Source organism: Vulpes lagopus, chromosome 2 (assembly GCF_018345385.1).
Source record: "Vulpes lagopus strain Blue_001 chromosome 2, ASM1834538v1, whole genome shotgun sequence".
In the NCBI taxonomy this organism is placed as follows: domain Eukaryota; kingdom Metazoa; phylum Chordata; class Mammalia; order Carnivora; family Canidae; genus Vulpes; species Vulpes lagopus.
In genome coordinates, this window is record NC_054825.1 from 31,026,380 (window position 1) to 31,052,629 (window position 26,250).

The window sequence follows — 26,250 nt, forward strand, 5'->3', positions numbered from 1 at the left end:
AAATATACTTTGGGCGGTTTTTATTTATCTTATGAATTATGTTTAAAATTTGCAGACAGATCCTAATTAAACTAACACTACAAAAGAAAAAATATTCCTGAGCATTCAAGTATATTGGTTCTTATTATACTATATAGCAATAGTTCACAGGCAATTCAACTTAGACAAAAAGATATAAACCCTAAATATTATTTGAGAATCATGTTTGCACTCCTACCTCAAGATGTTTTTTCCAGACACAAGATGAACATTTTTTAAAAGGGCCATAAGAAGGGAAAACTCAAAAAGAATGTTACCTGAATTCATAATTCTGTCCCTAGAATACTATTTCATAAACTATAGCTTTCAAATGTTTAGAGTTGTGAAATTAATAGGTTAAAACTGGTTCTAGAAAAAAAGAACTTTAAAACCATGTATCGCATATTCTAAAGGTAAATATTTCTAAGTACAGTTAAAAATGTTTACAATATAGAAATTTAAGTCCTGATCATAAAGTTTCAAAATGCTGCCTAGACTCATCCTAAAGACTCCCAGAATCTGTTCTCAGACAGCAGGAGCAGCAGACTAGGTTAATAATGCTTTGCACTTACTTCCAAATCAGGTAGCTAATAACAGAAAACTATGATAATAAAAAATAAAAGTATAAAGAAAATCAAAGTCCATGTTTTAAATGTTCTTTATGTTCCAGTGCATATAATTTACTTCAAATCACTGCAATGTATCATCATGTGCATTTCCTTATGTTATGGGAAACTTTAAAGTACTCTAAATAAGAAAATGGGGACATACTTGATAACCACGAAAAGGAAATAATAAAGACACTGAAGGAATGTTATAGTCCACAATTTCCTTAAAGATTTCAAATATACTCCATGATATTTGCAACCAGCTTTTTATAATTTCCCCCATCATCCAAACTGTGTTGACAGCACAACCAAAATAGTATTTTGCAAAGACACATTTAGCATCAATTACATATTACAAATAAATAGTTTAAAGGAAGAACTCTCTTGCATAATCAAACTAAAACAATCAGCCCATAAATTTCCATATTACACATAAGTCTGCCACATAAAGAAAATATTGTGATAAATCATTACGAAAATCTTTATTATAGTTGTATTCGCCAACATTCTCTCTTGTGGCCTACAGAAATTATTAACTATCTTTTTTAAATGAATCAAAAAATAATGTAATTCTGATACAGACTTAACGTTTAAAGGGTATTAGGAATAAGTATTAACTAGAGTCCAATAAAATCCTCAACTGTATTATACTTTTAATGCCATTTCATTTTAATGTCATGTTGATTTTTAAAATTCAACATTATTAAATGGCATGAACTGTACTGTTCACTCCTACATTCAGTCAGTTCAGTCAGACTTTGAGCAAAATATCTATTTTTCAGGTTTAGGAATACTTATATCTTAGTGAGAGATGATGTTAGTTGCAGAATGCATTGTATACAGTGTAGTTTCAGTGAGTTAAGCATACAGCTTTTCCCATTTGATTCTACATGTATGTTTATAAATTCATGTATCTTTTTTTTCTTTCCAAGTTCTTACTTAAATTCCTGCTGGTCAATATCCAGCGTAATACTAGTTTCAGCTGTAGAATTTAGTGATTCAACACTTATATACAACACCCAGGGCTCATCACAAAAATATGGAAGACTTCACAAATTTATGTCATCCTTGTGCAGGGGCCATGCTAATCTTTTCTGTATTGTTCCAATTTTAGTACATGTGCTGCTGAAGCAAGCACAGAATATCTATATTTCAACCCTGTTTCATGTTGCATTCAGGCTACTTCTTATCTAAATCATAAATCAACTCATAGCAACTAAAACAGCACTCAGGAAGGTGCTACCTGTTTTTTCTTGAACTAAACAATTCTAACCAATGTTATCAATCTGGACTCTAAAACATACAGAAAACTTTCAGCTGGCTCATATTAATTATAGTTGTACCTATTTGTTTTGTTTTTTAAGTTTTATTGAGATATAATACACATACCATACAATTCACCCACTTAAAGTATAAAATTCTTTTTTGGGGGGGGGGGGTTTCACCACTCACTATGATACATTTTAAAACCTTTCTGTACACCAAAAGCAAACTGTACCCACTACCAGTCACTCCCCATTCTCCCATTTGCCCCCAACCTAGGCAACCATTCTATTACTTTTTGTATCTACTGACTTACTTATTCTGGATAGTTCATACAAATGGAACTGTGCAATATTCATGTGTGTGTTTGTGTGTGAGACTACTTCCTCCTGGAATAGTTTTCAAGGTTCACCACGTTGTAGCATGCATCAGTACTTCCTTCCTTTTTAGTGCCAAATAATACTCCATTATATGGATATAGCACATTTTATCCAATCATCAGTTGATAACCATTTGGTTTTCTACTTTTTGGCTACTATGATACAAATAATGCTGCCTTTAATATTCGTGTGCAAGTTTTTGTGTGGATGTATATTTTCATTTCTCTTGGATATATACTTAGGAGCAGAATTTCTGGATCATGTGTTAATTGTTTACCATTCTGAGGAAGTACTAAACCATCTTCCAAAGCAGGTGTACCATTTTATATTCTCAACAGCAATGAGGGTTCCACATACTCATGAACACTTGTATCTTTTTTATCATATCCATTCTAATACACAAGAAGTGGTGCCTCATGGTTCAGATTTGTATTTCCCCAACGACTAATGATGTTGAACATCTCACTCGTCATTTAAATACATTCTTTGGAGAATGGCTATTCATATGCTTTGCCCAATTTTTAATTGGGCTATCTACCTTTTTAATGATGAGTTGTAAGAATTCTTGATGTATTCTGGATACAAGTCCATTATCAGATCTAAGATTTGCAAATATTTGCTCCCATCAGTGAACTTTCTTATCACTTCATTGATGCTACTTCTGTTAGCAGTATAAAAGTTTTTAATTGTAATGAATTTCAATTCATCTCTTTTTTTTGGGGGGGGGGGGGTCATTTGTGCTTTTGGTATTATATCTAAAAAACTAGTAGCTAACCCAAGCTCATGAAGATTTACTCCTATGTTTTCTTCTAAATGTTTTAAATTTTAGAACTTACTTTTAGTTATATGATACATTTCAAGTAAACCTTTGTGTATGGTGTAAGGAAGGAGTCCAACTTCCTTTGTCAAGAATCACTAGCCATAAATTTTACTTCTGGACACCCAATTCTATTCCCCTGATCTACATATCCCACCTGTAAGCCAGTAACACAATATGTTGCTCACTGTATTTCTGTAGTAAGTTTTGAAATTGGGAAGTGTGAGTCCTCTCTTATTAGACTGTTTGGCTATTCATGCATCCCTTGAATTTTCATATGAATTTTAAGATCAGTTTTTCAATTTCTGCAAAGAAGCCTACAGAAGTCTTAACAGAAAATGCACTGAATCCGAAGGCCATTTTGGGGAGCAATGCCATCTTTATAATATTAAATGTACCAATCCATTAACATGAGATATTTTTCTATTTATTTAGATCTTCTTTATTTCAACAAATTTTTGTTTTTTTAAAGATTTCACTTATTTATTCACGAGAGACACACACACACACACACAGAGGCAGAGACACAGGCAGAGAAGCAGGCTCCATGCAGGAAGCCCGATGTGGGATCGATCCTGGGACTCTGGGATCACGCCCTTAGCCGAAGGCAGAATGCTCAACCACTTACCACTTAGCCACCCAGGCGTCCCGTATTTCAACAATTTTTAAAATTTACAGTGTACAAGTCTTAAACACGTTAAAATTATTCCTAAATATTTTATTCTTTTGGAACTAGTAAATGGAACTGTTTTCTTAATTTTCATCCTCAGACTGTTCACTACTTGTACATAAATACAACCATTTTTTTTTAAATGCTGTAGTCTATAACCTTGCTGAACTTATTAACTCTAATAGTGTTCTGCAGATTCCTTAGGATTTTCCATATTCAACATGGCATCTACAAATAGACGTTTTTATTTCTTTTGTAATCTGGATAACTTTAGTTTATTTTTTACTGCCTAATTGCCAAGGTTAGAGCCTCAAGTACAACACTGCATAAAAGTAGTGAGAATGGATAACCTTGTCTTGTTCCTAATTTCAGGAGGGGAAATGTTCACTTTTCCACCATAGCTATGTACTTTTGTAAGTCAGGCTGAGGAATTTCTCTTCTATTTCTAGTCTGTTGGGTGTTTTTTTGTTTTGTCTTTTAGATTTTATTTATTTATGGGGGGGGGGGGGCGCAGAGAGAGAAGCATGAAGCCCAATATGGGACTCGATCCCAGGACTCCAGGATCAAGCCCTGAGCCAAAGGCAGACGCTCAAATGCTGAGCCACCCAGGCATCCCAGTTGTGTGTTTTTATCATGAAAAAGTGTTGGATTTGGTCAAACATTTTTTTTGGAGGACATCCATTGTGATGATCATGTGGTTCCTTCCTATCACTTATTCCACTAACGCACTGTATTACATTAATTGATTTTGTGATATAAAACCAAGCTTGCATTCCCGAGATAAATCTCATGGTAAGGGTATGTAACAGTTTTCATACTTTGCTTGATTTGGTTTGCTAATATTTTGTTGAGAATTTTATTATTATTATTGGTATAAATAAATGATACTGGTCTGAAGTTTTCCTTTCTTGTGATTTCTGTGTCTGGTATTGGTATTCAAGTAATATTGGCCTCACAAAGTTAGGAAGTCTTTCTCTAAATTTTAGGTAAGTTTATGAAGAATTGGTATTAATTATTTAAAAAATATCTGGTAGAAATCACCAGTGAAGATATCTGGCCATAGGTTTTTCCCTGATGGAAGTTTTAAAACTCCAAATTCAATCTCTTTACTTATTCTAGGTTGCATTATTTTCCTAGGGCTATCGTAATGTATTATCACAAACGGAGTGGCTTAAAACAGCAGAAATTTATTCTCTCATAATTCTGGAATCTAGAAATCTGCAATCAACGTGTCAACAGAGCCATGCTCCTTCTGAAGGCTCTATGAAAGAATCCTTCTCTGCTTTCTCCTAGCTTCTGTTGGTTTCCAACAATCTTTGGCATTTCTTGACTGTGACAGCATAACTCCAATTTGTCCTTCCATCTTTACATGGCTTTCTTCCTTGTGTGTCTCAGTCTCCAACTCTCTCTTCTTATAAAGATACCAGTCATTGGATTTAGGACGCACTCTAGTCCAGTGTAACTTTAATTAACTTGATTAATTTGAGAAAACCCTATTTCCAATAATACTTCATGTTCATAAGTACCAGGAATTAGAACTTCAATATATCTTTTTTGGGGGTGGGGGAGGTATTTCAATCCACAACATAGTTCAGTTTAGATCTTTTCCTCCTTATATCAGTTTCAGTAGTATGTGTCTTTCTAGGCATTTGCTCATTTCATCTAAATTGTCTAATCTGCTAATATATATATTGCTCACAGTATTTCCCTTAAACTCTTTTTATTTCTGTAAGATCAGTCGTAAACTTCCTATATCATTTGCGATTTAATAAGTTTTTAAAAAAGATTTTATTTATTCATGAGAGACACAGGAAGAGAGAGGCAGAGACACAGGCAGGCAAAGAAGCAGGCTCCATGCAGGGAGCCTAATGCGGGACTCAATCCCAGGTCTCCAGGATCATGCCCTGGGCAGAAGGCGGCGCTAAACCGCTGAGCCACCGGGGCTGCCTTGTGATTTAATAAATTTGAGTCTTTCTCTTGATTAGCCCTACATAAAATATTTACCAATTTTGTTTGATTTTTTCAAAGAGCCAACCTTTGATTTTTGTTGATTTCTCTATTTTTCTATATTATTTCATTTATTTTTGCTCTTATCATTATCTCCTTCTTTCTGCTTTATTTTTTTTCTTTTTTTTTTTTAATTTTTATTTATTTATGATAGTCACAGAGAGAGAGAGAGAGAGAGGCAGAGACACAGACAGAGGGAGAAGCAGGCTCTATGCACCGGGAGCCTGATGTGGGATTCGATCCCGGGTCTCCAGGGTCGCGCCCTGGGCCAAAGGCAGGCGCCAAACCGCTGCGCCACCCAGGGATCCCTCTTTCTGCTTTAGATTTACTATACTCTTCTAGTCTTTTAAAGGAAGAGAGGGTATTGAATTGAACTGAGCGCTTTTAAAATACACACATTTTACAAGTTCTGGTCTAGGTGCTGTTGGCTACATAAGTTTTGGTATATTTTGGCTTTGTTTTAATTCATCTCAAAATATTTTCTAATTTCCTTTATGATTTCTTCTTTGATCTAATTATTTGGAAGTGTTATTTAATTTCCACATGTTGGTGAATTCCTCATATTTCCTCTGTAATTTCCAATATCATTCCTTTGTAATAAGAACACATATTTTATATGATTACACTCCTTTAATTTTTTTATGGCCCAGTAAAAAGTCTTTCCCGGAGAATGTTCCATGTGCAGTTGAGAAGAATGAGTATTTTGTTCTTTTTGGGTAGAGTGTTCTATAAAAACATCCTGTTAGGTCTAGTTGATTCACAGTATTGTCCTAGTCTTCCATCTTTGTTGATCTTCTGCCTAGATGCTCTATCCGTTACTGAAAGTGGATTATCAACATATCCAACTATTGTCAAATTGTCTATTTCTCTCTTCACTTCTGTCACATTCTGCTTTCTGGGGCTCTGTTGTTCGGTAAGGATATAATTATGTCTTCCTGATAAATTGTCCCTTTTATCATTAAAACTGTCCCTCTTTATCTCTAGGTTCATTGAAGTCCATTTCCCCAGCATTGAGCAGCCCCTGATATCACTTCTCAGGAGATGCTGTCTTGAGCATGCAGTCTCCCTGTCCACCAGGAATGACTACGTGAAGGTTTGATTAGGGACTCTGGCAGCGTCTTTTATATATTTTTTTAAAGATTTTATTTATTTATTTATTCATGAGAGACACAGAAAGAGAGGTAGAGACACAGGCAGAGGGAGGAGAAGCAGGCTTCATGCAAGATGTCCGATGTGGGACTTGATCCTGGGAATCTGGGACCACGCCCTGAGCCAAAGGAAGGTGCTCAATCGCTGAGCCACCCAGGTGTCCCAACTCTGGCAGTTTCTTACTCAGATCTTCCCTTTAGAAGTTTCTTGCTGATCTGCCTATAGCAGTATCACACATCCAGTTGTTTCTACTAATTTGTTTCATTCGTGTGTTTTCTGTCACACCATGGTGCATAAATTGTACCATTGTTCCAATAAAAGTGGGATCTCTGCAGGGGCAGGGTTTCTTGGCCAGTCTTTGAGGCTTATTCCACTCCCAAGAGGGCTCTTCTTAGTGCTATCTTTTCTTCTGGTTCTCTCTGTAAAAATTCTAACTGGTCTGCCATTTCACTTGTTGCTACTAGTATCATGGAGCTGCTAGCCTCCTCTTAATTGTTCATCACAAAGATCTTCATCATTTTCAACAACTTTTTGTAAGCTGTTTCAAATAAAGCCAGTCACCTTAAGAGATCTACAGAGTTCTCTGTTCTCAAGACCTGCCTTTCCCTTTCAAAGAACCTTTGTGCCATGCACAGAAACTAGGGGCTGGGACAATGACCCACTTCTGTGCTTTATGAGAGGGGGTGCTGGATGACTTGCCTCTCCTGGCACAGAACTTTCTGCCTTATGAATGACACCTAGCCCAAAGCTCAGTATTCTCAATCAGCTATGCCTGGAGTAGACTTGCACTCTGAGTAAAGGATGAGTGAATTAAGAGAGCACTATGCTTTTTGACCTCAGCTGCCTGGAAGAAAGCATCTGCAACAAGAAGCCAGAAGGTATGAGCAAAGCCTACAGTCCTGCTCCTCCTGTTCAGAATTGCGCTTCCCTCAAGCCGAGCTCAGTGAAGTAGGTGGGAGTGGGTCATGGGTCCCACTGCTCTTATTGAGATTTAGTAGAGTTTTTTGAACTGATTCTGTTTGGAAATAACTAACTTAAGGCATACAGCAGAGTTTAAATGGTGGTTTTAAAATAATTTTTTGCCAAATGTTTATTTGCTTATTTTTATCCAGAATAACCAAAGATGAAAAACATTAAAACAAAAAACCACATATTTTTTCCAACTACATATGGCCACCAAGTTAAAATTTTATAGCAGTGATGTGGGGCTCCTGGATGGCTCAGTGGTTAAGTGTCCAACTCTTGGTTTCAGCTCAGGTCATGATATTGAGCCTCCATCAGGCTCCGTGCTCAGGGCAGAGACTGCTTCAGATTCTTTCCCTTTCCCTCTCCCTCTGCTCTTCCCCCCATGCGCTCTATCTCACTCTCTCTCTCTCAAATAAATAAAATATTTTTAAAACATTTATAGAAATGATGTACAAAATATAGGTCATTCTCCCTCACTATATGTACTATATACCAAAATTAAATGAACCAACAAGAACAAAAAAAGTTCATATGACACAGAGCTAATAAAGTTAATACAACAGCTGGGAAATATGAAGAGTAAATTCATGTCATTTCCCCTCACCCATATCTGAATTTTAAAGAGTCATTATGTACGATATGACAAAAAAATTAACAAAATGATACGACATACTCTTCTGTAAATTAAAAAAATCACTATTCTTCTTTACAGTTATTATCCCTACTTATTAAAGAACAGTTGTTGGCTCAGAACATAGTAAGAATAAAGCTGGAGATACGAACTGGAACTTCTATCCCCTAGGAATTGCTTCCTTCAAAATTCAGGAATTGGTCCCCTTTGACTGGTTTGTTCGTACTGTCACATTACAATCTACAGCAATAGACTGCTACTGCTTGCTTTCTCCCCCCACCCCCCCATCCCCTTACTATGAGCTTCTTAAAAGATGCCTAGAGCATACTGTCAAAGCCTTAGATTCTATAGCTCTGGGGTAGGAAGTAGTCACATTTTTTAAAAGCTCTCTCCTTGGGCAGCCTGGGTGGCTCAGGGGTTTAATGCCACCTTCAGCCTAGGATGTGATCCTGGAGACCCGGGATCAAGTCCCTCGTTGGGCTCCCCACATGGAGGAGCCTGCTTCTCCCTCTGCCTGTGTCTCTCATGAATAAATAAAATCTTTTTATTTTTTTTTTAAAGTTCTCTCCTTAATAAAGAACTGAAAAAAAGCATCATTAATTATCATACTTTAAAAATTATTATGTATTTATAATAAATATTTGGGAAGGCAAATCCCCACTCATTATTCATATTTTCTAAAATGTCTTGGTCATTTTAGCTTTATTCTTTCAGATTATATTTAAAATAATATAGTCAACTATTTTCCCACCACCACCAGCTCCCCAAAGAAGACACTATGGTTTCGATCTTAATAGCATTATATTTAGAAAGTATTTCAGGGAGAATGTCACCCTTAAAAATATTCAGTCTTCTCTTTGAGGAGCTGCTTTACATTTATCCAAGTGGGCTTTAATGGATCTTAATTAAAATTTCGTTGTTTATTCATATAGTTCCCACATATTTATTACTTTACATTTTTATTGTCATTATGAAAAATATGTTTATTTTCTAATTGTTAGTGCTGGCATAAATGAAGAAAAATGTGTGTGTGTGTGTGTGTGTGTGTGTGTGTAAAAGTTAATTTTGTGCACAGCTTTCAGAGAAAGTGTAGGTCATCTATCTTCAATTGCTATGTTTTCCGGTAGCCCCACAAGTTTGTGTCAATTTTCTAATATCCTTTTATTGATATTTCTTTTAAGGGAGTTGTGAAGGTGATAAGGAGAAGTAGAGGAACAGAGAGCTACAGAAGCCACCAACACTGCGTGGTATTATGATCCATCACCCAAAGCAGGAAAGGAGTCTTAATACCCAAAGGGTTGGGATCTTCAACAGAAAAGACCTCTCAAGTTCTTTATTAAGCTTTTGATTATTTTTACCTAGAAAATCCATACAATATACTTTTTAAAATCATCCTTTACTACCTTTTTGGGAATGGCAATCAAACAAATATCCAAAAGATGTTTTCAAGTCAGAAAGTTTATACTTTTCCCTACAACGTAAGAGTTGCTATATCTCTGTACTACTAAGAATGTTTAAAAGAAATTCTTCAGGCTGAAGGAAAGCAATACTACACAACAGTTCTGAGGCAAATTAAAGAAGATGTAAAGATAATATTAGCCATGATCATAAACTGGAAGACTTTATGTTGCTAATATGGTACTTCTATCAAAATTGATCTACAGACTCAATGCAACCCTAACCAAAATTCTAAAAAGATTTTGAAAAATCAATATATTGATTTTAAAATTTATGTAGAAAGGTCAAGAACCTAGATTAGCAGACCGAGTCTGAAAAACAAAAACTTGGAGAACTAGAACTACTTGATTTTCAGACATAAATACATAGAACATATAAAGAACTATTACCACTTTATAAGTTTTTAAAAATGAAGAAAAGATTCAAACAAATGTTTCACATAAGATATGAATAAAGATATTCAACATCACTAATTAACAAGGAAATAAAAATTAAAATCACAGTGAGATACCTCTACAGACCCACTAGAATGTATCAAGTTAAAAAGGACTAACATATCCAGTGTTGGCAAAATGGGTAACACTAGAACTCCCATACACTGCTGATGGAATCACAAAATGGTTAATTCAATTTGGTGAGCCATATGGTAGTATAAGGTTAAATATACAATTATAATACTACCTAAGTAAACCCAATTGTAGATATTCATCCCAGGGAGATGAAAATATATGTCCAAAGGCTTATATGTGAATAAGTCTAATAGCCAACATCTGGAAACAATTCAGAACTCCATAAAAAAGTGAAAGGATAAACAAAGAATTGCAGATATATGCTATGGAGATCTACTCTGCAATAAAAAGGAACATGAGTATATACAAAAATAATAAATATCAAAAAACTACTAAATGAAAGAGGTCCAATATAAAGGACTACATACTGTATGACTTCTATTATATAAAATTCTAGAAAAGGTAAAACCACAGTGATTGCCTGAGTTAGAAGGTCCAGGAAAGTGACATGAGAAAGCTTTTTAGGGTGAGGGTATTGTCCTGAACTACCTGACTGGTAGTTATACAACAGTATACATTTACTAAAATCTATTAATTTGAACTCTTAAATGGATTAATTTTATTGTATATAAATATTACCTCATAAAAATTATTAAAAATAGGTCCAAGGTATAAAAGATACTAGATACTGAACATATCATTGATTTTTGGCTCTTGAATCTGAAATCAAACAAATGATCCTTACTAACATTTTCTGAGTCATGAAGTAATGTGACACTTATTTTCAAAACTTCATATAAATGCCCTCCTCAGGGCAGCCCGGATGGCTCAGCGGTTTAGCGCCGCCTTCAGCCCAGGGTCTGATCCTGGAGACCTGGGATGGAGTCCCACGTCAGGCTCCCTGGATGGAGCCTGCTTCTCCCTCTGCCTGTGTCTCTGCCTCTCTCTCTCTCTCTCTCTCTCTCTCTCTCTCTGTCTCTATAAATGAATGAATGAATGAATGAATGAATGAATGAATGAATGAATAAATAAATAAATAAATAAATAAATATCCTCCTCAAAAAGCATACTTTTTTGGTTCAGAACAGTATTTTTTACTTGCCATCTACTTTTTGCATAGTATTCTGGATATACTGTCACCATGAATTGTTGGCATTTCACTATTTTTGCTATATCTTTAGATATAAATCAAGATAAGGAAGCTAAGTCTTACCCAAAATCTGGTCTTTGTTAATGAAGCTGTATGCAGACTGGCCAAAAATGGGGGTGCGTGCATCACCAAAGGAACCAGAATCCCTTAAAAAAATGGAATCCAGTACTAGAGAAGGGAAATGTAGGATATTTTGTTGTACCAGAAGTATTAAAGTGCTCAAAAAATGATGGGGGCATGTCAAAAGGACACAGCAGGTGCCTTGAAGGGGCTAACCAAATCTGGGACATCGGATGATATATCTGAACAGAATAAGAATTTTGTTTCCCAAAATGACAGAGGGAATGGGAATGCGCTTCTTCACAGTATAAAGTGAACTGAAAAATGTAGAGGAATAATAGAAAAATAACAATTTTCAAGCCATCAGAAAAATACCTGATTTCAGAAAGAAATTACCACCAATACCAAAACTAAAGTGGGTAAGGGTTTAGTAAAGAAGAGAAATTTACATAGTCTCAAAGTATCTCTTCACAAATTATTAATTACAAGGAGGAAAAAAAGTACCATTTCAGCAGAAAAATCTAGTGAACATCAACCTTGTCAAGTGATCAAAGTAAACATCATCTACTAAACTAACTTTGTGGAAACGGAAGTGAGCGGCGGGGCCGGCTGACAGTAATAGGGCCGAGCGGCTGTTCACAGAGCAAGTGAAGATGAATACCAGAGGACTTGGATCTCAGCTGAAGGACAGTATTCCAGTTACTGAACTTTCAGCAAGTGGACCTTTTGAACAGCATGATCTTCTTCGAAAAGGTCTACCTTGTGTGAAAAATGAACTTTTGCCCAGTCATCCTCTTGAATTATCAGAAAAAAATTTCCAGCTCAACCAAGATAAAATGAATTTTTCTACACTAAGAAACATCCAGGTCTGTTTGCTCCACTAAAATTACAAATGGAATTCAAGGCAGTGCAGCAGGTTCAGCGTCTTCCATTTCTTCCAAGCTCAAACCTTTCATTGGATATTTTAAGGGGTAATGATGAGACTATTGGATTTGAAGATATTCTTAATGACCCGTCACAAAGTGAACTAATGGGAGAACCACACTTGATGCTGGAATATAAACTTGGTTTACTGTAATCTGTTGTGCTGTTCATGAAAATAGAGGGGCTGCATGTCGTTTATAGTCATCTTTTTACTATAATTTGATGTATACAACATTAAAAGTACTGACACATGAAAAAAAAAATAAACTAACTTTGTGTACTTCATGATGTGATGCACTGACAAGGATACAACATCATTTATTTAATACTCCTGCTAAAAGATCATGACATGAATTTTATCATGAAGAAACATCACAAAACCTAAATTGAAAGACACTTTACAAAACAAATGGCCTATACTCTTCCAAAATGTCAATGTTAAGTCAGTGTAAAAATTAAATTTGGAAAAATAATATAAAATGAAAACAGAGAGGAAGGCAAACCATAAGAGATCTGTAACTGTAGGAAACAAACTGAGGGTTGCTGGAGGGGAGGTGGGTGGGGGAATAGAGTGATTGGGTGATGGGCATTAAGGCGGACACTTATTGTAATGAGCACTGGGTATTATTATATGCAACCGATGAATCACTAAATTCTACCCCTAAAACTAATAATATAGTATATGTTAACAAAATTGAATTTAAACTAAAAATTAAAATAAATAAATGAGTTTGAAGAGCCATTCTAGATTAAAGGAGACTAAAGAGTAGAAAATCAAATTCAATGAGTGATCCTAAATTGAATTTTGAACTAAAGGAAAGGGTAAAAAAACAAAAACAAAACAAAACAAAAAACCAAGCCTATAAGGTCATTGAGACAAGTGGGTCACAGATTAAATACCGTATTGAAGTTAACTTGCCTGGTTTTTGGTAAATGTACTATATACTAAGTGGATAATCTTATTCTTAGCAAATAGGGAAATATACAATCTTAGAAATATTGAGGAATAGAGAGGTATAAGGGGTATGATGTCTGTAACTTCTGATATGCTTTAGGCAAATCTGTGTATGTTATATGTAACATCTCTAAGAAAGAATGAGAATAAATAGTAAGGCAAACGTGGCAAAATGTTAATTGGTAAATCTAGGTGAAGGGTATTTAAAAAGTTGGGGTTTTTTTTACTGTTTTTAGAACTTTTCTATAAATGTGAAATTATTCCCGGGGCACCTGGGTGGCTCAGTCAGTTAAGCATCTGACTCTTCATTTCATTTCATTTCATTTCATTTCATTTCATTTCATTTCAGCTCAGGTCATGATCTTAAGGTAATGAGTTCAAGCCCCACACTGGGCCCTACATTGGGTACTACTTTAAAAAATAAAAATAAAAAAGTGCCTACTTAAAACATAAAAATAAAAAAGTGAAATTATTTCAAAGGAAAAAGGTAAAAAAAGGTAGGATGGACAAATGCTAAGCCATACTTTCCTCCCACAAGCCAAGATCTCCCTTGTCACTCTTCCATCTTCTCCTTCATAACCCCACCTCTCTTGACATTAAATTGTATCTGTTTGTGTTAGAAGTTGCTCTGATAGAAAAGCAAAAAGAATAATAAGTAAGATACAGAAGTTAACAACTTTCGACTTCTCTTAATATAACAACCTGATGAAGATATCCAAAATAGAGGAAGACATTTTCTGTTAAGGGCCAGATGGTAAATATTTTAGTATTTGAAGTATATATACAGTCTCCAGTGAGTGCATCCCTCATCTCCTTTTTTAAAAACAACTCTTTATCTTTAGCCCATAGGCATTACAAGAACAGGCTCTGAGCTGGACCTGGAGACAGGCCACAGTTTGCTGACCCCTGACAGAAATATTAGATTTCTCCAGGAACTGTAACAAAAGTAGTTCCACTGGTCCCTGAAATAGCAAGGATAGTAAAGTAAAGTAACAAAATATGTCAGCATGGAAGTCTGCTCTTGGGGCAATAGTTAATAAAATTAAACTTTAAACAAAATAGAAAGATTAACATTTCCTCAGGTTTCTTTTGTAACTTTAACATTTGTTACCTTATGAGTTTTGGAGGGTTAAGAATGAGGAAGGACACTTACATATTGCTGATTTTCTTTATGAGAGACAACACTTCAGGAAAGAAAATGGAAGAAATAACGACAAATTTCACTTAGGAAAAGTAGGATGGCCTAAATTTCAAGAGTGTGATACAAAACAGAGTGGGTAACATATTAGGCCCACATCCCTAACTAAATTCAAGGCCATTCCTCACTTTGTACATGTGTTATCCAAACTTAACTGACTTAAAAAAAAACATTCATACGATACGGTATAGAAAACCTGGGGATTAGAAGCATGTGCATGCATGCAAGTTTTGTAATAATTATGTTAGCAAGCCTACCTACCCCAGTGGATCATGGGCCTGTAGCTAAAGCCATATTCACTACCCATGGCTTACTGACATTTCAAGCAATGAACTAAAAAGAGCTGACAAGATGCAACTCACTGATTTAAATGCCACTCTCCTGCATCTTATTATTTTAAATGCCAGCAAGTCTTAGGGAAATTGGCTCCACCATTTTAAAGGCTCATACTCTTTACGGTCAGTTATCTAAAAAGAAACCTTACTTCATGTAATTGTTGCTTTTTACACTAACAAAATAAAAATTGTGCTTAATACAATTCTTACCATATGTCAATTTTGTTAAACCATCAAGCTAAAGAATAGGAAAAAACAAAATTTGAGGTTTGACTACATACCAGGAACTAAATATGGTATTCAAAATATACAACAAATTACCATGAATGACTTTGATCAGGGTATCTTATTGTTATTACTTTTCATGGAAATTAAGCCTAAAATATAAGTGGCAAATGGCTGTTACTATCACTACACTTAATTAGCCAGTATCTATAGTCAGAATTTGCAGTTATAGCCTTCCTTCCCTTATACATGTACAGTTATTAAAAATATTAAAAGACAAATGCAAACCTCCTCCACAGTCAAGAGCAAGAGTTTCTCATATCCTTCCACTGGTTGGAAATTAAAAGTTTATACTATTCTCATTCTCATCCACAACCTATTCTCCATTAGAAAACTTCTGAATTTCAATCTGCTGTCCATAATGACTATCCATGTCCCTAGAAACCCAAGAACATTATAAACAGAAGGATATCGAACTGCATGTTTGAAGTAACAATAATATAAAAGCCTAGCTAAATGTAATCTTGCCTTTTTCCAAAGTCTTATAGCATGTTATCTATACTACTCTGACAGTACTAGTTTTATAACTATTTATAAATATTATAATTATTTGTATGTATACATGTATGTGTATTTCGTACCTCCTCCACTAGACTATAAATTTCTTGAAAATAGCATCTGTGGCTAAAACTACTCTTTAATCATTCACAGTACCTTTATTTCAACCACAGTGGCTGGTACTTTTGACATAGTAAAAGCGAAGTACGTAGCTATTGATTTTAACTTCAGAAATATGGAACGGACAAAATTTTTTGAAAGAAAGGAAAAAAGGCAAAGACAATATTGTTTAGATGTCAATTACCCAAAAACTATATACAAATTTAAAACATAAAAAAAAAATAAAAGAAATAAAAATAAAACATAACCCTTGGGCAGCCCTGGTGGCTTAGTGGTTTAACACCGCCTTCAGCCCAGAGCCTGATCCTGGAGACCCGGGATCGAGTCCCATGTCGGGCTCCCTGTGTGGAGTCTGCTTGTGTCTCTGTCTCATGAATAAATAGATAAAATGTTTTTTTAAAAATAAATAAATAAAAAATAAAACATAACCCTTACCAAAATCTCAATGGCATTTTTTGCAGAAATACAAAAATCTACCCTAAAATTCCTATGGAAACTCAAGGGACCCCAAAAGAGCCAAAACAACACTGAAAAAGAAGAAAGTTGGAGGTAGCACACTTCCTAATTTCAAACCATATTAGAAAGCTACCGTAATCAAAACAATATCATACCGGCGTAAAGACAGACACAATAGAATAAAATAAAGAGCCCAGGGGTGCCTGGGTGGCTCAATTGGTTAAGCATCTGTCTTCGGCTCAGGTCAGGATCTCAGGGTCCTGGGATTGAGCGCACTCTCTCTCTCTCTCAGATAAAAGAGAGAAAGAGAGAGAGAGAGAGAGAGAGAGAGAGAGAAAACGCCCAGATATAAACCCCCATATATATGATCAAATGACTTTTGACAGGAGTGCCAAGACCACTTAATGGGAGAAAAAGACGCTCTGTTCAAATGGTGTGTGGGAAATGGATAACCACATGCAAAAGCATGAAACTGGATTCTTACCTTCTAGTATACACAAAAATTAACTCAAAATTGACCAAAGACTTAAAACGATAAATACTTAGAAGAAAATATAGGGGGAAAAGATTTTATAATACTGGATTTCATAGTGAATTTTTGAAAGTATGACATACCAAAGAACCAGCAACAAAGATAAAAATAAACTGGACATCAAAATTTTAAAAGCTTCCATGCATCAAAGGACATAACCAAGAGTGTAAAAAGGTAACCTACAAAATGGGGAAAAAAATACTTGGAAATAAATATCTAATGAGGGCTTAATATTTAGAAAGAACTCCTACAAACTCAACAACAAAAACAAAACCGCACTTGATTTAAAAATGGGCAAAAAAATGACTTGATAGACATTTCTCCAAAATGGCCAACAAGCACATGAAGAGATGCTCAACATCAATAATCATAAGGGAAACCACAATGAGGTTACCACTTTACACCCATTAGAATGGCTACTACAAAAAACCCGCAAATAAACAGAAAATAACTAATGTTGGATAGGATGTGGATAAATTAGAATTTTTAAGCACTGCTGTTAAGAATATAAGATGGTGCAGCCAATGTGGAAAGAGTCTGGTGGTCCCTCAAAACATTAATTCCATTGTTGATCCAGCAATCCCACTTTTGGGTATAAACCCAAAAAAACTGAAAGCACGGTCTTGAAGAAGTATTTATACATCAATGTTCATAACAGCATTACTTCCAAAAGGTGGAAGAAACCCAAGTGTCTACTATTGGTGGAACAAACCTAAATGTCCATTGTTGGATGAATAGAGAAGTAAAATGTGGTACAAACACACAACAGGATATTAGTCTGCCTTTAAAAAGAAGGGCTTTCTGACATAAGTTATAACACAGCAAACCTTGAAAATGTTATAGTAAGTAAAATAAATAAGCCAGTCACAGAATGACAAATACTGCATGATTCTACTTATATGAGGTACCCACAACAGTCAAACTCAGACACAAAAAGTAGAATTGTGATTGCGGGGGCTGGGAGAAGGGGGAATTGTGAGTTATTTAATGAATATAGCTGCAATTTTGTAAAATGAAACGAATTCTGGAGATTGCTTGCAAAAAAAATTGTGAATATACTTAACACTGCTATATTTTAGCACAACACACACAAAAAAGAAATATAAAAGGCATAATCTAAATGCAAACAACTTCAAAAAGGACAGAAATTTAATAGATAGGAGAAGCACACCAAGCTCCACACTGAGCACACAGTCGGCTCTAGATTACTCTCTCTTCCTTCTCTTCTCCACACCACCCCCCACCATCATGCTCCCATGTTCTCTCTCAAATAAATAAAATCTTAAAAAAAAAAAAAAAAAAAGAATAAGGGAAGAAAGAGAAGCAGAACAATTATGCTCTAAGGGGGGTGGGGGTGGGGTGGACGACAGCCTAATATGCAAATACTAGTTCATAAGAAATGAAAGAAAAAAGAAGTGAGACCTATACTCGTGGCCAGAAAGAAACGAAAGACTCACTCAACACACGAGATTCAAATGAAACACTGAGGGGAGCTCTAATATGAACCTTTCTAACCTAAATTTTTGTAGAACCACTAATATTCTAAACTTGTTCAGGCTTTAATTTTAAGAATCTTCTCCTCAATAAAACAAAGACAAAAACAAAACAAAACACAACAAACCTCAACAAGATTTCAAAAACATATTTTTCAGAGATTCATAAAATTGTAGAGTTGGAAAGTAGCTCAAAAATATTCAAATACAAACAACACTGACAAAAATAAGGTGTTTTTTTTTTACACCTAGACTTCATTTATTAATTTCTTCCTACTTAAAAATGCATCACTGAGAAAAGAGAACAAAGCTGGAAGCCTCACACTTCCTGATTTCAAAGGATATTATAAAGCCATAGTAATCGAAACAGCATGGAGCCAAGAATGTACAATGGGGAAAGGGCAGTTTTTACAATAAATGGTGCGGTGCAAACTGAATAGCCCACATTACAAATAAATGAAACTAGATCACTGTCTTACACCATAAACACAAAACTCAAAATGGATTAAAGACTTGTACATAAGTCTTGAAACTAGAAAACTCCCAGAAGAAAATATAGGCAGTAAAGCCCCTTGATATCAGTCTTGAGCAAAGGCAACAAAGCAAAAAGAAACTATATCAAATAGGCTACATCAAACTATAAAGCTTCTGCTCAAAAAGGAAACTATCAACTAAGTGAAAAGGCAACTGGCTGAATGGGAGAAAATATCTGCAAATCACAATGTGATAAGGGATTAATATCCAAAGAAATGGATTAAAAAATGGGCAGAGGATCTGAATAGACATCTCTCGAAAGACATACACAGATGGGCACCTGTGTGGCTCAGTAGTTGAGTTTCTGCCTTTGGCTCAGGGTATGATCCCAGGGTCCTGGGATAGAGTCCCACATCGGGCTCCCCACAGGGAGTCTGCTTCTCCCTCTGCCCATGTCTCTGCCTCTCTCTGTGTCTCTCATGAATTAATAAATAAAATCTTTAAAAAAAAAAAAAAAAGACATACACAGAAGGCAAAGAGGTACATGAAGGTGCTGAACATCATGAACCATGAGGCAAATGCAAATCAAAACTGTAATGAGGTATTCACTTCACATAGAATGATTATTATGAAAAAGGCAAGAAATAAGTATTGGTGCGGATGTGGAAAAAGGGAACCCTTGTGCACTTTTGGTGAGAATGTAAACTGCATATTACAACCACTATGGAAAACAGTATGAGGTGACCCCCAAAATTAAAAATAGAACTGCTATATGATTTAGCAATACCACTTCTGGGTATATCCAAAAGAAAACAAAAAAAACTAATTTGAAAAGATATATGCACCCCTATGTTCATTACAACATTATTTACAACAGCTAAGATAAGGGAGCAACCTATGTGTCACTGACACATAAAATGGATAAAAATGTGGTCTAGGGGTGCCTGGGTGGTATATTTGGTTAGGCATCTGACTCTTGGTTTGGGCTCAGGCTGTGATCTTGGTGTTGTGGAATTAAGCCCCATGTCGGACTCTGTGCTCAGAGCAGAATCTGGTTATTTTCTCTCTTTCTCGCTCTCCCTCCCCCCCTCCCCAACGTGCTCACATCTCTCAAATACATACATACATACATACGTACATAGGGATGCCTGGGTGGCTCGGTGGTTGGGCGTCTGCCTTCGACTCAGGGCGTGATCCCGGGATTCTGGGATCGAGTCCCACATTGGGCTCCCTGCATGAAGTCTGCTTCTCCCTCTGCCTATGTCTCTGCCTTTCTGTGTGTGTCTCTCATGAATAAATAAACAAAATCTTTAAAAATAAATAAAAATAAAATTTAAAATCTAAAAAAAAAAAAGAAAGAAAGAAAAGAAAATGTGATCTATCTATCTACACACAATGGAAAAGGCACAAAATTCCAATTACATGTATAAGTCCTGGGGAGGTACTGTACAGCATGGTGACTATAATGAATAATACTGTATTACATATTTTTTTTTTTTGTATTACATATTTGAATGTTGCCAAGAGAGCAAATCTTAAAAGTTCTCACAAGAAAAAAAAACTATCACTATTTGTGGTGATAGATGTTAATTATGTATGGTAATCATTTTGCAATATATACAAATATTGAATCATTATTATATACGTGAAACTAATGCTATATGTCAATTATATCTCAGTTTAAAAAAAAAGAAAAATGGTAAAAAAAAATAAAGCACTGTCAGAAAAGGTAATCTTATTTTCTTGAAAGTATCTTTTTTTTTTTTTGCTAGTATAACTAGAAAACTGTAAGCAGCAATTCAAGTGAGAAAAGTACAGTTACTATAGCCTATTTCTCCCTTAATATTTTTTTAAACATCACTATCATATCTGAAAATTCCTCACTTTCCTTTGCCCTTAGTGTGAGCAAGTCAGTTAGCCAGGATTCTTATACTTGGGTATTCTTGCCTTGTTTATTCCTTGCTAACTATTAACTCCTACAATTATACTCAATGTATCTAATTTCAACAGGAATGTCCCCATACCACTCAGTAACTAAATTCTTATTTTCTTATAATCTTGCCTTCTTCAACTGTTCCCACCTTTTAATAACTTTAATGTCTTCCTTTCTTCCAGCTTTTCTTCCAAGGGTATAAACATTACTTAAGTTTTCTCCTCCTCCCCCAAAACCTTTACTTAAACCCACTGCCCATTCGTTCTCTGGTCAAAGCTCTCTGACAACTTTTCAAACTAGTAGACTATATCCATTTCTTAACTCCCACAACATCCACTTATTCATTAACCCTGTCAGACTTATAACTATGGCTCCCACAATCAATATTCTTGAGAAGCTATTTTCTTAAAGTCCCCTATAGTATGTTCAGGAGTACCTGTCAATCCATTTAGGGCCTATCTGGGGAAACAGCATAGGAGTCCATGTTAGTACAACAAATACAACTCATCTACATGTTCATCACACAGTATGGGGCCAGGGAGATAGCTGATCTAAGATGGGCAACTCACTTATTCTACGTTTCTATCTTCCTTTCAACCTGATTCTTCTTACTTCCTAAATGAAGGTCTTCAGCTCTTACTATTTTGCACTTTATCCCTTACCAAAAGATTCATCTGCTCAAGTATTCCAATCACTACCTGTATTTAGAAACCCTACAAATATGTATTCAGCTATCTTATTTCAACCACACTTCCACAACTGTATTGGACACTTAAAATTAAATGTTTACTTTCACCACAAACTACTTTCAGCTAAATAATCTCATTATCATCACTATAAAAACTGGCCACCATACCTTTCTTCTTCTCATTTCTCGACTTCTATGAATTTGCCATGCTAAGTCATCCTAGCTTGGAAAACTTAACGTCAGTATCATTTCCCTTTTCCTTACTCATATACTCATGTAATCACTATTTCGACACTTCCTTTATTCTAGATCCCTTACATACATACCTTCCTTATATATCTCCGCAGCAATGACCCTAATTCAGGCTCATTTTCTGGATTACTACAAGAGCTTTCTATAATTTTATCACTATAAATTCCTCTGCATTATAACTTAAAAATGACTACCAAATCAATCACTCTAAAACATAGAGCCTTTTTAAGGTTCAGGATGAGTTCTATCTCCTTGATTAAGCATCATCCACTCCCCCTCTTAAGTGCTATAGTACCTAAATTTTCTTGTATCATCCACTATCTCTTCAAATATTATATACTAGAATGAAGGAGGGGATTTTACTCTCAACATTTCCTACCTACATCAGAGCTCTGGTTCTGAGCATGTCCGATGGATAATTTAACTCTCTCTAATTTGATCCCTTAGCCACCGGTGGTCTCACAAACAACCCATAAGGAGAAATCAGTGTTTTACTTCTTTGATACACTCTCTGGTCTACCAAAGATCCAGACATTTAATAAATTAAGGGTATCTATATGATCTGGCCCCAATCTTATCTCTGGTTATATCCAAAAATAAAAGTTCTGTTCCACCTAGGATATACCCCTCTCATCTCTGCTTAAGTATTCTTCAAAAATTCAGCTCAAGTCCTATGTTCTTAAAACACTGCCCTAAAATGCTAGTCAAATACTAAATTACTAAGAGTCTTATAACAAACTTTCTACTAACACAATTATTTTATATTTTGGTGTAACATCGTATCTCCCATCATCCCTAGTGAGTAAAATATCTATGCTCTTTATTCTACAAGAGTTATCTCATTCTATCTCAGCCAGACAAGCACTGACATATGATAGATTTTTTTATTATTTAGAAGTAGCCCATTTTTAGGGACAATAAATACTGAAAGCAATTTTTTATTCTTCCTATCTCTCCAACACCCTTTCACTAATACTGGATCAACTCTTCATACTATCAACACAATTAATAAAAGCCTCACAAAATGGTTTTTAGTAGATATAGAAAAGAATATAGGGATCCCTGAGTGGCGCAGTGGTTTGGCGCCTGCCTTTGGCCCAGGGCGCGATCCTGGAGACCCGGGATCGAATCCCACATCGGGCTCCTGGTGCATGGAGCCTGCTTCTCCCTCTGCCTGTGTCTCTGCCTCTCTCTCTCTCTCTGTGACTATCATAAATAATCATAAAAAAAAAAATTAAAAAAAAAAAGAATATAGGTGCGTATGTACATATATTTAAGTAAACATTTCCTCACTCAGACAACTGAGAAGACCCAAGGTAACAATACTCTAATACCAATGAAGACACCCAGTGCCTATACCCTGCTTTCTTCTACAATTCTCTAAAATAAAAGAAACTGGGCAGCCCGGTGGCTCAGGAGTTTAGCACCGCCTTCAGCCCAGGGTGTGATCCTGGAGACCTGGGATCAAGTCCCACGTTGGGCTCCCTGCATGGAGCCTGCTTCTCCCTCTGCCTGTGTCTCTGCCTCTCTCTCTGTCTCTCATGAATGAATAAATAAAATCTTAAAAAAAAAAAAAAAAAAGGAAAGAAAAGAAACTAAGGTTCCTTGGAGAGATCCAGAGTTGAGACAGAGAAAGCAAAGATAAGTCTAGGATATTTTTTGGTGCCAAAAAGAAAAGTGCTATTCAAAAAAGAAGAAAGAAAGAAAGAAAACATATCAAAAAAGATGAGGAACCAACTTGAAAGAGCTCTCAATGGCCAAATCTAGGACAATTTGAACCACAAAATAAAAAAAATGATTGTAATGAATTATGATCCATAGAATAAGAATCCATGATTCCATATTGATAAACAAATAAATACATACATACAAAAAAGAAGGGAAAACTCTTCCTTAGAGTAGAATTCCAACTAATAGACGCAGAAGAAAGAATAGAAAATCAACATTCGGTAAAAACTAGGTAGTAATTTTTCAAGCAACATTCATCAACGCATGCTAAAATTAGTAATATGATGAGAAACTAGTATGATGAGAAAGATATTTACAAAATCTCAAAGCACCTCTCCACAAGGTATATTAAGTATTAAATGGAAAAAAATAGAAACCTTACAATAGAGAAAACTGGTCACCTTAACTGACTGATGAAAGTAAACTTCATTATATGCTTCCTGATAGGGTGCACTAACGATGATACAATACCACTCTGGAATTCTTGCCAAAAATGCATAACCTAAATTCAATCATGAGGAAATCATCAGACGAATCTAAATCGAGGGAACATTCTACAAATCAATTTGTCAGTATTCTTCAAAATTTATGAAAGGCAAAGCAAAAAATACTATTCTAGACTAAGAATACATAACAACTAAATACAAAGTGTGATCCTTGACTGGATCCTGGACCAGAAACATAACATTACTGAGATTACTGGCTAACTGTGAAAAGTTTACAGATTAAATAATATAAGCTCCAACATCAATTTCCTGATTTTTAGAATTGTACTATGGTTACATAACATGTTAACATTTGGAGAGTCGGCGTAAAGGTTATACAGGAACTCTTTCTATTGTTTTTGCAATTGTTTATAAGACTAAAATTATTTCAGAAAAGAAGCTTAAAAAAAGTATAAAATCCTCATGAGTGAATAAACATGGACAACTGTGTATATCTGCTTGTCAAATGTAAGCACTCAAAAATTAGCTATTAATATAATTCTCCCAGCCTTATTTAGTAAAGTTACTCATTTAGTAAATATTTTACATAGTGCCTACTATGTGCCAAACAAACAGAAAAGAAAGAAGCCAGCTCGTGAGGCAGGTACTAACAGATTCCTAGGCATAGCTGAGGTTGGTTATTTCAAATAAACTCATGTCCATCTACACTGTTATTCTCTCTTTCGAACTGAATGATTCCAAGTTCTACTTTAATTCCTGCTCTCCACTTTCTGTGATCCTGTTCCTAGTTATGTTATCAAAATGCACATATTCTAAAAACATGTATCAAATTCTAGCCATGTGATATTACCTGTAACAGTCTCTGCGACCCTTCCAATTTCTTATTTTCAAAACTGGGATGCCTTTAACCAACTTTATACTATTGTTTTGAGGATTTAAATGGGAACAAATAAAAGTAACTGGCACATAGTAGATGCTCAAAAAAATGTTATTTCCTATCCCTTAAAAACTGTATTTTCTAACCACTATAGGATCTTGAAGGATAGGTCAACAATTGCTGTACTAATTTAAAGGTGAACCCCTGTTCTATTTTCCAAAGAGCTTACTTTGGATTTTTTACCTATATATTTTATAAAGTAAATATAGATAAATCGATAAGCATTTACTTTTATCCATTTTAACAGTTTCAGTATCCACTGAAAATCCAAAATGAAAAAATATGCATAACCTCCATTTCTTTCCCAATTATGAGGCCAATATTTCTAACAGCTTTCCCAAATATCTGAATATCTCACCTTGCCACCCTATCTTGTTCTATGCCGCCACCTATTAGCTATTACCACACGCCACAAAGATTTCCTCCTTTTCCTCCTTTTGTGGAATCTTAAAGCCAGTCTTTAAAAAGTGCAAGCTTCAAACCAGTGGATCTATTTATTTCCACATTCTAGTCCTTCTCAGATGAGATATTCCAAGTGCCTGCAAAGAGTTTCAGTTCAATCTCTTTAAATCTAACACCATTAGAGATACACATTTGACTATTTATATTTTCTAATAAGCTCTCTCTTTCCCTATTTTCCACTATAGGTGTTATGGCTGTCTCTGAAAAAAATAAATGACAAAGTTATGTAGTTAAGTGTCTAATGGAAAATACCAGCTTTGCCAGAACTAGCTAAATTGGAAATATTCCTTCTAATTAGGAAAACAACTAGAAGTTGAGGGACTAAAACAATAACAGCTGTGTTAAATGCCACATGGTTCCATGCCTTGCCTTATCTTCTAAAAATATTCATGTAATATTTTACCCTCATACAATAGAAAACTCAATCATATTACAAGAATATACTATACTCAATTATTGAACATAGAAGGGCTTTCCTCCCAATCTTACCCCTAAAAAAGGTAATTAATATTTGCTCCTTCTATTTTACCAAAATGCCTATTAAATGACTTGCTCAACAGTCACAACATGCATGCGTGTGCACACACACACAGTTTTAAATGGTCAACTTCAACTTCACTGATACTTGCTTAATTTCTGGTTTTTCTCAAACCACATTAAATTTCAGAACACTCTCCACATTAATTCAATGACAAGAGACCATCCTGAATAGTCACAATAACAACTTTTTCATGTAGTAAGAAAAGGATGCCACAAAGAACACTGAAAAGCTCTTAAACTGGCTTTCGGATTTTAAAGCAACTTGCGAACAATGGTGAATAACGTACAGTGGTTATAAAAGCTAGGGT

At 35.2% G+C, this 26,250-nt stretch overlaps 1 protein-coding gene, 1 non-coding gene and 1 pseudogene across 12 annotated transcripts in view; 1 reads left to right on the forward strand and 2 right to left on the reverse strand.

Annotated features, from left to right (window-relative positions):
* LCOR (ligand dependent nuclear receptor corepressor) overlaps nucleotides 1-26,250 on the reverse strand; it is a 149,130-nt gene that overhangs the window by 48,036 nt on the left and 74,844 nt on the right. The gene's annotated exons all lie outside the window — the stretch shown is intronic.
* LOC121485898 lies at nucleotides 1,660-1,764 on the reverse strand. The gene has a single exon (XR_005986404.1). It is a non-coding gene; the product is annotated as a U6 spliceosomal RNA (small nuclear RNA).
* LOC121485289 lies at nucleotides 12,277-12,779 on the forward strand (annotated as a pseudogene).